The following is a 10690-nucleotide window of genomic DNA, read 5'->3' as shown; positions in this document are numbered from 1 at the left end:
GCGAGGCGAGGCGAGGCGAGGGATGTCTTCAAATTATAATCTTTATCAAGCAGGCTTTCTTTTTATGTGTGGTAGGAACAACTTTCTCTCTAGATGGTAATCACAAGATCTACGTAAATGTGGGATGATGATTTTGGCATTTGACTAAACTGTAGCTCATACCAAAGATAAACAAACCTCAAGAGAAGCATTCCAGACAAAGGCAATGTTCTTATGGATCCCAGGATCTGCGTCTCTCTCCATCAGGTTGCTACGCAGTCTTTCCACAGTCAGTGTAAGAACTCATTTTGCTGTGAAAAAAGGTTCAGAGGAAGCTTCAGAAAAATCTTCCTAAATAAAGATTATGCAATGTGTTACGTTTTCTCTGTTCAGAATATTTTCTATTTCAGATCTGATCCCTAAACACTGCAAAATCTTAATAATATTTGGGCCTATAGGAACCAATTCTTGTCTAAATTGACAGAAAAGATTGGGAAGCACCTGCAGAGGAGTGAGGGCATTTGGAAGCATGTCAGAAGGATTAAATAAGGAAGAAAAGAATTGTGTGGGTCTTTGAAGAAGACAGCAGAAAGAAGAAAGGAACAGACACAAGAAGATAGCATAAATAACGTTCCAAAGCTGGAAGTGTCATAATCAGGTCAAAAGGCAAAAAAAGATGGCTTTAGCAATCTTTGTGTGTATAGCTTGAAGGAGATCAGAGAGCATGTTGTTACTGCAGACAGGGAAGGCTGTTGAGGGGTATGGAAAAGCAGATTTAAAATTATTTGAGTCCAAGTTTTCCTACTGTAGCACTCAAAGCTTCAGTGTTTTTTCCTTACTTCAGAGCATTGTCATAAAATAGAAATAATGTTCACAATTATTTCTGCTCCTCCTTTTTCTTCCAAACCCGCATTTCATAGTTTAATAAGTCATTTGTGCTGGACAAAAAGACTACAGCTGTACTTATAATGCTGAATAGTCGGTCCATTTAAACAGCAGGGGCAACAAAAAGGCTTGAGTTTCTATGTTCTATTAGCATTGCCAGCAAACATAATCTGTACTAGTTTAGGAAAACATCCCATTTTGTCTGGCTATGTGCAGAGAAAGAGGGGAGAAAAAGCTAGAAACAACCTTGTATGAATATCTTTTAGTTGAGGATGTGTGCAAGCTGTATTGCTTATAACTCAACTCTGTTTCCTAGTGTTTTATCTTTAATCAATTCTCTCTCCAAATACACACGTATGAGGAGAATTAAAGGTTGAGTTTAAAAGCTCATATACTCAAATGGTGTAGAAAACCAAAATTCAGATTGTCTTCAGAAATTTGTGTTGATGAGCACAGAACTAATGCAGCATCCTTCAGAGCCACCCTAGCACATAAACTCCCTGACTCAAAAGCAACTGGTATCTGTAATGCGCAGTTGTTTTCCGTATGGACCGGCCACTGTCAAGAACAGTGCTAGTGGGCTTTGTAAGCATTTACTAGCGACAGAGAGACAGTAATTCCAGTGTCCTCAGTTCCTCTGGATGAGAGGTTTTCTGCACTGGCTGCATGTCCCTTTCCTGACTTGGCCATTCATCCTCTCACTGCTTTCCTGGTCACTCCTCTTCTAATCCTCCTTGTACAAGCCCTGACCCCTGCCTGCCCTGCTCCAATACTGAGCCTGATCTGCTTTGTAGTCTTGCTCTCAGGCTATTCCAGCAGGGTGCTGCTTGATCACCTCCAGAGTCTCCTCCCCACTCCACACCCCACGTTCCCATCCTGTTTTGTTCCCAAAGACTTCTCTGCACTGACATCAGGCAGCTGCATGCTCTGCCATGCTTGCTGAGTTTTAGCAGGAAAAGCAATGGGAAAACTACAGATCTACCTCTTGTTGAGAACTGTTCTCATAAACATATTCTCACTCATATTTTCACTGGGACACAGCTTGACAAAATGTGGACAGATTTGCAGACAACAGCAAAAGAGTCCTTAAGAGCAGAGTGAATCAGCTAGCTTACACTTCCCAAGCTTACACATTCCCGTGTAACAAAATCCTGAAGATGCTGCATTGTGTCACCAAAGACAGTGCTAAGTCATATTCATATTGACAAACCAAAACCAGGGTGAAGTAAAAGATCCCATCCAGTCCCATGTTGCTGAGAGATCCTGGTATCTGAAGTTAGATCCTTGAGGAAAAAAAAAAAAAAAGGAAGGGAGGAACGGAAGGGAGGGAGGAAGGAAGGGAGGAAGGGAGGAAGGAAATTCAACTAGAGCCCTACTAAAATTGAAACTCACTCTGCAGCAAACTCTCTGCAGCAGCTCACTCTTGAGTGAGCTTTTTCAAAAACTCTGTGGTCAGTAGTAAACCATGTTTATGGGCTCTGACCACGGATGAATTTGATGATAGGTGATTTTATTTTTAAAAAAGAGGAAACATGAACTTCCGTTTGTTTGGAATGCCTACAGTCCCACTTCTGGGAGCCAGCACAGCCATGCCAAATATACCACTGTCATTGTTTGAAACACAGCCGCAAATTTACTGCAGGCTCAGAGCTCTGAAACAAACGTATAACAAACAGTTCTGGGAGTAATAGAAGCAACAAAGCCTGATTTATTATGGATGAATTATGGTTGAATTTGCTAACAAACTAAGCTCTGACCAATGCTTTTCCCTCAGTTGAGACAGAAAAAACACTTATTTCACATGTGGTCAGCCTGGTGTAATTAGGGATGAGGTCATCAGCCTGTCCCTCACTGATGTCCCCGTTTTACCCAGTTAGTTCTCAACTTCAAACCTGTGAGAAAATAGTGCACCTAAGTCATACGGTTCCATGTCAAATTCAGCAAACTAGTTTGTAAGTTATTGGAGGAGATATATGTGTATATGTATTCTCTTCACACAGAGAGCAGTGGGAACAATGAATCATAGAACTATTGCAGGAAACTGGAGATTTTTTCACCATTTTCCAAGCATTGACACAATTTTTGCTTTCTGAGCATATCTATAATATCTATTGACTTTTCAGATCATACCTCAGCTATTTCTAGGTCACAGAAATATAACATTTATATTGTAACATGAGGGATCTTCACATACCCTAGTGAGAAATAGCTATTTGTAGATGAATGTGTCAAAGCCAGTCTTTGATGCTACTGACTGCTAATGTATGTTTATCCAGCAGAGGCACACATACTAATCTGTGTGGCACTCACTGACACACCAGGAGCTTCTGGGTCAAGAAATGAAAGGCCTTTCAACTTGATTTCCTCTTTGTTTCTTGAATATCTTAGCAAGAGTATCCAGTATACAAAATACTGGCACCTTTGATATGATCTCTCCAGATCCTAGGAGCTATGTGCAAAATAATGGCATATTCCCATAAGTAAAATTTGCACTGTAGGGAACAAGCGATTCTAGAACTCAGTGACAATTAAGATAAAGACTTGCTAATGTGAAGTACTAGAGAGTAAAAATTACTGGGGATATATGCAAGGGAAACAAAGAACTAATAAGGCAGATGGAATAGCCTCAGAATGCCAAATAACCTATAGCACCTTTCATACCCTTCAGAAATGTCAGCAGTTCTTTGAATAGATGTGAACACGTAATATACCTATTGATATTATTCCATCTGGTATGAAAGCACATTTCAGCCCTGTATTCTTTCAGGGTATCCACCAATACATGTTCTAACACCTGTTCTGTCCTACCTTGTCCTGTCCTATCTCATCCGTATCCTATCCTTCTTCCATCATAAATGTCATTTTATATTTTTTAAAATAAAATTCAGGATAATTTCACAAAGTATAAAGTGGGTTCTTACACTTTGGGAACTACAAGTTGACAGACTTACAGAGAACACGGAACAAGAGGAGGGTCCAGAAGAGGGTCACAAAGATGATCAGAGGGCTGGAACACCTCTTCTATAAAAAAAGGTTGAAGGAATTGGACTTTTTCAGCCTGGAGAAGAGAAGGCTCCGGGGAGACTTCACTGCGTCCTTCCAGTACTTGAAGGGAGTTTACAAGCTGGAGAGGGAGCGACTTTTTACATGGTCTGATAGTGACAGGACAAGGTGAAACGGCTCAAGGCCAGGTTGGATGGGGCCCTGGGCAGCCTGAGCTGGTGGGGGGCAGCCCTGCCCATGGCAGGGGTTAGGGCTGGGTGGGTTTGAGGTCTCCTCAACCTAAGCCATTCTGTGATTCCATATGAACACAGCTCTCTGACTAGGAGGTGGTCTCCAGAGTTCGCATCCCCACAAACATTCCTATGGCCAGAAAATTCCAGGTAATGATTTCTGATAAAGATCTTTGTAGATCAGACACCAACAAATTTTGAACCTGCTTGCCTCTGCAAAGCTTACCTCTGAGTCATGTTTGAGTGTCTATTATCGATTTCAAGAGGAAGTTTCAGGTGTACACTGGAAATTTAGAAGTGCTTATGGAGCTGAACTCTAGTGGCTGTATGTTGTAAGACAGAACTGCATAATTTGTGAAAGACATCTGAAAGCCGCTGCCTCCAGAATCAAAACAGCATTCTGTGCTTTTATTCTAAAGTGACTTCTAGGGAGGAATGTCAGCCACGACAATACCTGCTGTTGTTTTAGAGTTTCACAGCCCTGTACTTCCTGACCCAGGTGTATTTGACCTGCAAGTCTTAATGACACATAACACAAGGTGGTGTGATCACTTACGTAGACCGCAGGGTCAGTGTTGGAACAATGACACAAATAGATGGTTACAAAACAAAATAAAGAGCAAAGAAATGTAAGTATGCACATTACTTTTCTGTATCTCTATCTCAGGGCCAGAAATTTCTCCAATGCATGGAAGTATGAAGATGAACTATGGCTTTTTTCACCTTGAGAGGAAACAGCCCCATAAATGCAATGAGAGGATATTCTGCATGGTGCAATAACAGTGAAGGATGATTGAGTGTTAAGATCAGTTCCCTTGTTCCAAAGAAGGTGGGGAACTTTTCAGTATGTGAAAATCTGTGGCTTATATCAGTTCAGACTCTGTACCTATTCCTATTTTTGCCCATATTTTAGAAGATGATGTTAATGATTCTGCTTCAGGTCTGAAAATAAAAAGGCAAGATAGGAACAGTGTAGAGCTATATAGAAGATCAGCTGGACTACCTACCTAAATGGAGCACACTTGCATTATTTGTGTTTCTTTGAAAAGAGCCCATGACTCAATTAAAAATTAATGTTCATATCTGTTGAATAAAAAAATTAAAAATACAGTTGATTAATAAATGTTCATGGCTGATTAATTCAACAGGCCAAGGCCTATAAATTGAAAAGATTCTAGTGTTGTGTTCAAAAGTTCACAAAAAATGCAATGAGAGTTCCACCTGAGAGCCATGTATAATGGTGAGCAGAAGAATAATAAACGAGACAGTCCCTGTCAGGTGTGGAAAGACCCAACAGAAGGAAACGCTATTCCATCCAACCTTTCAAAGCACAGGGACCTACGGATCTCCCAGGAATTGGATTTTTTTTTTTAACTGGTTTGTAATGTTCTATTTCTTCTCTGAATTAGAATCATAGAATCATTAAGTTTAGAAAGACCAATAAGAACATCTCACCCAACCATCATCCCATGCCTGTGACCACTCTAGACAGACCATGTCACTCAGTGCGTCATCTACCCTTTTCTTTAACATCTCTAGGGATGGTGACTCCACCACCTCTATTGCAGCCTGTTCCAATTGTTGCAGTACAATAAACATATTATGATTTATTTACGTTGAAGATACTCTGATTTTTTTTAAATCTGTCAAAAGAAAACCCCAACAATATTATCTGTTTTAATGTATATGATGAACAGCATTTTTTAACCAGTTGAAATACATTTTCTCAACCTAGAAAAGACCAGTAGGACAGTAAGGTGAAACCTATCATCTGCCCAGATAGGAAATAAAAAGAAAGAGAGATTTTCAGACACAGCTATTGACTGTTGGATTTTTGGTTTACCCCTTTCTCAGAGAAATCTCTGTGAATGTGCAGAAGATTCCACCCATGGGGATTTTAAGCCATAAGTGTGCTGACTTTTAAAAATCAACAACACTTTGTGATTTTCCCCTTATCTTGCCCCACAGTGACAACTATGATAATATTTGGTGGATATCAATATTTTGGACTGCAGGCTCAGTCAACAATTTTTACAATAGCTTCTTATTATCAACGGTTTACGGGCGTTCGGCCCAGTTCCGTGACGAAGGGGACGGGGGATCCACGGGTCCACACCCCGTGAAAAGGGAAAAGGGGAAAAAGGGTAAGGAGATGGCGCTGAGAGCAAAGAACAGCGGCAACAATCTGAGGAGAAACAAACTAATTTACTAAATAAGATATCGGAATGCAAAACAACACACTATAATACAATATAATTACAATTTAAGCTGATAAATCCAATACAGAGAGAAAGAATGTCCCAAAATCAAGGTAGGCCTTACTCTACTACTGACGATAAGATGGCTGGAGAATGAGGTGCTGCCAAGACGAGAGACGGGCAGAAAAAGGGACGAGGTCTCGTGATCTGCAAGTTTTTATACTGCGAGCTTTTATCTTTTCCCTCCGGCTGGAAATGGTAACAGAGGAGAAAAGTACCGTGGGGACTGTAGTAGTCCTTCTCTTCTGAGAACTAGGTATATCCACTACATGATGTTATGATGTGGAATACCAATAACCGAAAATCACAAAACCATGACATTTATTTACAGCTCAGATTCCCCCTCAAGCCATGGACCGCTATTGTGGGAAGTGCAAGATGTTAGCTGTGAGAATGGTTCTTGATAATAAAGTTACCCTGCTTTGAGGCCTAAGCCAAGAGCTGCTGTAAATTTAATCACCTGACTATGGCACAAAAGTGGCTGTGAATTTCACAGATGGCTCTAGTAGGAACTTTATGTATAGCATGACTGTGCTGCTTCAGGGTCCTATATTCAGGAAGACTGTGCAGGCTCATTACAATCAGTAGTTCTATCCAAATAACACAGGGTGTTGGGAACAGAAAGAGTGAGTATAGCCTACTAACCTGAAAACATTTTTTAGATGCAAATGCTGCTCCAACTCTGCCTCATATTTGTTATACACTTATAACACTGGGGTGTTGGCGAACTCTGGTACAGCAAAGATGCTCACCCAAGTCTATCTTTCTCATGGCCTCAAGCAGACTTCGAATTAGGCCTTAGTACTAGTGCTTGTTAACTGAGCACAACAGTTTCATGAAATTGGAACCAAACTTTATAAAAATTATGAGCCAGGATATTTTGCAGTGCCATTCATGTATCTATGTCATTGTTCTTCAGTGCACTTTAAAATAAGATTCCTCTACATAACCGATATGTAGATTGGAAGTAATGTGAATGTGTATGTACACCTGTACATTAAATGAATCCATAAACAATATGCAAGAAAATCAAATCTTGTGGCTAAGTGACTCATTTTAGGAGCTAGAAATTATATTGACCTCGAAGATTAGAAGAGCTATTGTTTCACTTTTCAGAGGTATCTTAACTGTTTGCTGTAGTTAGAATTGTCCATTGAGTATGGTTTGATAGGAAATCACCAATGATTCTAGACATAACTTTAAGGAATTGGGGCATCAGCTGAGCACAGCAAAGCCCTAAAACATTAGAATACACCATTGTCACAGGGCAGTGAGTTTCAGTGTAAAAATAAGGCCAAACAATTTGAGTATGAGATGGCTGAAGCAAGATGGAGAAGTGTAAAAGTCTTTGTAAGCAGCCCACAGTGTAAGAAAAAATCAATGGGCACCTTTAGAGAAACAGGCTACAGATTACCCGGCTGCTCCTGTGCTGCTTTGGAGGAAGCTGCTGATAAAATATGTATTGTTGTCTAGCCATCATAAGCCACATGACTCATGTAGTTGCCTCTATCACACCTATTCCTCCACAAAATGATGTACTGCTTATTCTGATTCCCAATAGCTGTACAGTTTGCCTAAACTCAGAGTTGAAGGAATGTTATTTTCATGGTGTGGGCCTCACCTTTTACAAACTGAACTTTCAATATATCATCAGCACTGGCAAAGTCTCTGACCAGCTCTTGAATCAGTGACAGCTAGGCAGCATGTGCTGACAACCCTGAGACAGCTTGGGGGAAAAGAGAGGATAGAAGAGATTTAAGCTGGAGGCGAACTCTCTTGCACTGACGTAACTGCAGTTATCATTCTCTCAGGATAACTAGGCACTTTCTTTTTTCCTGTCTCATCTGAGGTTCTTTCCCTTGTTTCTATAGCAAATTTGAAAATAATTATGTTTCTATTAATCTTATATTAAGACATTTTTCATCTTGTCTTTTATGATTTCACTTCGGCTTTCCTTTGATAAAACATCTCTTTTGTTAAGGCATTTCTCTGTGATATTTGGGTAGAACAGTCTTTGAAAGAAATTCACCTCTGATTAGTCCCTTCCTGTTTCTTTTCCCTATATGTAGGCCTTGCCTTCAATTTACCCCAAGATTTCCATGATATCAAAGATTTCAACCTAAATCTTGAAATCCTGAGATTAAAATAGTTGTAATGCACATCATCATGCACAATGAGTCACATTACTTCTCATAGTAGGGAGGCACTGAGCAGGACAGCATTTAGTACAGTCCCTTTTTCTTTCAGTTATCATCTGTATTCTTTCCTGCTGCTCTGTACCTTTGCCATATCTGTATTGGAGAGTACATTAGAAAAGAGGAAAAAAGAGGGTGAAATAGATTTTCTGCCTCTCTGGTGCCATTTCTTTCCCCCACTGGTTTCTGTGAGAGGATCAAAGCTATCTACTGAGATGGCAGCAAAAGGTTTAAAATGTTTGTCCTCTGGTTTCCTGCTGCTCTAAGTCTCTTTTCCCCTTTGTTTTTTACAGCATTGGTAGCCTCATTAACAAGGGGTTACAACCCCTTTATTTGCCAGCCCTGGTTCTCCAAGGAGCGTTCTCTCTCCCTGCCTTTGATTACCTGCTTTGCTACCACTGCACATTCAAGCCAGGCACTTTTCCAGCCAATCTGACCTGGTCAACAAAACAAGAACTGAAGGTATATCTCACTTAAAGGTATCCTTCCTGGATGAAGGCATCCTCACACAGTGCAGAGGTTCCCCAGCTGCTCCTTTGCTCATCTTGCAGAGCAGCTGGGACAAGGAGATAAGCTCGGAGCAGGGCAGCAGCTGCAGCACCTGATGCCTTGGGCATTTTAGGATGGTTGCAACAGATAGACCTATGGATCACTCACCTTAACCAAAAGTGGTCTGTCTACTAAATGTCAACTAGAAGAAATAAAGTAGTCCAGATTTTGGAGCGTGTGCTCCCTTGCTCTCTTGTAAGTGCTGTGAAATGTCTGGGTTTGCTATATAAGAATGTGTGGATTTGGATGCACTCCCAAAACACTGAAGGGAAACATGCAAAGATAAACCAACTCAGTACAGAAATCATGAAATCCACCATTCTCAGCCAGTGGAAGAAGCTGGCAAAGGATTTACTAGTAACTGCTGCAAGTTCAGAAAATCAGTGGCATGTTATTCTCTGTCACCACAACATATCCACAAGCAGATTTTGAAGGGCCACAGAAATTTTCCAAGGGATGGAACATCTCTCTTACGAGGACAGGCTGGGAGAGCTGGGGCTGCTCAGCCTGGAGAAGAGAAGGTTCCGAGGAGACCTGAGAGCGGCCTTTCAGTATCTAAAAGGGGGCTGTAAGAAAGAAGAGGACAGACTTTTTAGCAGGGTCTTTGGTGACAGGATAAGGGGAAATGGTTTCAAACTAAAAGAGGGTAGATTTCGGTTGGATATAAGGAAAAAGCCTTTTACAGTGAGGGTGGTGAGGCACTGGAACTGGCTGTCCAGAGATGTGGTTGCCCCATCCCTGGAGACTTTCAAGACCAGCCTGGAACAGGCTCTGAGCAGCAGATTGAGCTGTAGACATCCTAGTTCATTGCAGGGAATTTGGACTAGATGGCCTTTAAAGGTCCCTTTCAACTCTAAGGATTCTGTGATTCTAAGATTTTTATGAAACCAAACAGATGCTGAACATAGAGGTTGCAAAGCAAGCTGCTAGGATGTCCTAGCAGCTTGCTTTGCACCAAGGAGGTGTCAGTTCTTTGGAGATCTTAATGAGGAAGGTACAAATAACTATGCTATTGTATAAAGAACAGAAGTGTTCGAAAATAATAGATGAGAGTATTCTGATACTACTAGAAGTATTACAAAAGCTAATAGCAATCTGACCTCCCTTTTGATGCTGGGAACATTTGCCCTTGCAGTACTGGATGAGCCCATTCATGCTCATCACAGCACTGTGCATATCACATATGTGGTGAGGTTCCTCACTGCTATGTTCTGTAGAGCTTTCATAGAATTTTCATAAAAGTACATGGTACTATTTATGATTTTCACTATTAGGTAAAGGAATGTTTCATGCAGACATGCTGCTTCATCTGAAGACGTTGTGTGAACATGGTATCATCCATGTGTATTGGGTGAGAACCACATACATCTTCCACAGAAGTTAGCCCAGCAGTCACTAAGGTTCTCTGAGAGTGGTAAACTCCTGGTCATGTCCATAGGAATGAGGTAAAGTCACAGGGTGGACTCATGCTACTCATGCTAACATAGATGCCACTACAACCAAGGACTGTTCTCTGCTGTGATTTGGCTTGAAATCACTTTCTCCTCATTACCATGCTTTCTGCCCACTGCACAGATCAAGAAAATCAGGA

General features: G+C 40.9%; 1 long non-coding RNA gene across 1 annotated transcript in view; it reads right to left on the bottom strand.

Moving 5' to 3' along the window:
- The window catches only part of LOC110404508, a 160593-nt gene that overhangs the window by 1218 nt on the left and 148685 nt on the right, over positions 1 to 10690 (bottom strand). Inside the window, exon 4 of the long non-coding RNA XR_002442296.1 lies at positions 178 to 290. This is a non-coding gene — a long non-coding RNA (uncharacterized LOC110404508). The remainder of the gene's footprint in view (positions 1 to 177; positions 291 to 10690) is intronic.

Source organism: Numida meleagris, chromosome 1 (assembly GCF_002078875.1).
Source record: "Numida meleagris isolate 19003 breed g44 Domestic line chromosome 1, NumMel1.0, whole genome shotgun sequence".
In the NCBI taxonomy this organism is placed as follows: Eukaryota; Metazoa; Chordata; class Aves; order Galliformes; family Numididae; genus Numida; species Numida meleagris.
Note: the sequence above shows the minus strand (reverse complement) of the source record. Positions and strands in the feature narration are given on the sequence as shown.